The sequence below is a fragment of the Dromiciops gliroides genome, chromosome 1, assembly GCF_019393635.1.
Source record: "Dromiciops gliroides isolate mDroGli1 chromosome 1, mDroGli1.pri, whole genome shotgun sequence".
Taxonomy (NCBI): Eukaryota; Metazoa; Chordata; class Mammalia; order Microbiotheria; family Microbiotheriidae; genus Dromiciops; species Dromiciops gliroides.
Genome location: NC_057861.1, coordinates 529469282 through 529470924, shown reverse-complemented (window position 1 = coordinate 529470924; position 1643 = coordinate 529469282). Strand labels below are relative to the sequence as shown.

Sequence of the window (1643 nt, the reverse complement as noted above, 5' to 3'; positions counted from 1 at the left end):
ATGTTTTACATTCTAATTCTGAACTTTAACCCCCAAAGAAAGTATTCCCATACTCACAGCAGAACACATTAAGATTATCTATGAAACTGTGAATCTTCATTTCACCAGCCTTTTTATATATAACAAGTTTTATATATAACAAGTTCCATATTTTCAAAACCATACATTTTGAGCTTCCTTTTGGAATTCTGTTCTCTTCTATGCATTTTAAAAAATTTATCAATGACCTTCTCCTTTGTTTTTTTTGGTATGAATACTGCTAATCCCCACCTCAAACTTTCCTCTAATTAAAAACCAAGAGAAAGACAAAGAAAAACTGTAACAAATAAGTATAACCAAGCAATATGAATCCATACAGTGGGTATGTCAAAAATACATATCTCATGCTCGCTTGGGCAACACATATACTAAAATTGGAACAACAGAGAGGAGATTAGCATGGCCCCTGTGCAAGGATGACATGCAAATTCATGAAGCATTCCATATTTTTGGAATGAATGTTGGGGGCTATCTCTGGATGTGGTGGGAGAATGATAAAATGTTTATATGGGGAAAAATACATGTCTCTTTCTGCATCTTGTATCCACCATCTTTCTGTCAGGGGGTGGGTAATGGGCTCCATCACTGATCATCTAGAGACATCAGTGGCCACTGCATTCATGAGAGTTATGTGTTTTATAGTTGTTTTTCTTTACAACATTGCTGTTATTGTAAAAATTGTTCTGGTTCTGCTCACTTCATTTCACATCAGCTCAAACCACTCATGGTTTTCTGAAATCATGTCTTTCATCATTTTCTATAGCACTATAATATTCCATTCCACTCAATTCATATACCACAATTTTTCTGGCATTCCCCAATTTTCTAAGAGGCAATCTAAGGCACCACATTATATTGCACTTGTTTGGTTTTATTTTTTTCTCTTTTATTTGCCATTTAGGATCAAAAAGTGGATTTCACTTATGACTATTCTGTCCCTTTTTCCATTTTTTTCCATTGTTCAATGTATTTCTACTCCGAACTATTTATTGTATTCAACACACTTTTGTCTTGTTTATAGAAGAATGAAAGAAATCTTACATTTACTCACTCCACACTTCTCCACATTTATATTTTCTACTCATGCACTTCAATTATGAGAAATAGCAAATTCCATCCCCTTCTTTCTCCTTTCTACACTAGTGTATTCTTCCTTTATCCACCTCTCTCCTTTCTCCACACCCTCAGAAAAAGAACGGATTCTTCCTACCCCAGACCTCTATTGTTCTTTTTTAATTTCCACAATACTGTTTGAGAAGATTAAGATTCCAAAAGGACACTTCTTTTTTATTCCCCTAATAGAATGTTAGCACTACATTATAAGATAGCTTTTTTCCTAATTTCTCAAATAGATTTGGCTTTCTGTGTTTCTCTGGACTCTTAATTGCATCTCAAATTCTGACTCAGCTGTTACATTTTCATTAAAAATGCTTAAAATCCTCTTTTCCATTAAAGGTCTATTTCCCCCTGCCTGACAAGATTATAATCAGATTTGCAAGGTAAGTTATTCTTGGCTATAAACCTCTTTTGCTTTTGGGGGGATATTATATTCTAAGATATCCTCTTATTTTTAGTAGAAACTACCAGGCTTGTAAGATCCTGAC

The 1643-nt window shown here is 34.1% G+C and overlaps 1 non-coding gene across 1 annotated transcript; it reads left to right on the top strand.

Moving 5' to 3' along the window:
- Window positions 1-383: 383 nt before the first annotated feature.
- Window positions 384-490, top strand: LOC122737593. Its single transcript, XR_006354416.1, has one exon. It is a non-coding gene; the product is annotated as a U6 spliceosomal RNA (small nuclear RNA).
- Window positions 491-1643: the final 1153 nt, after the last annotated feature.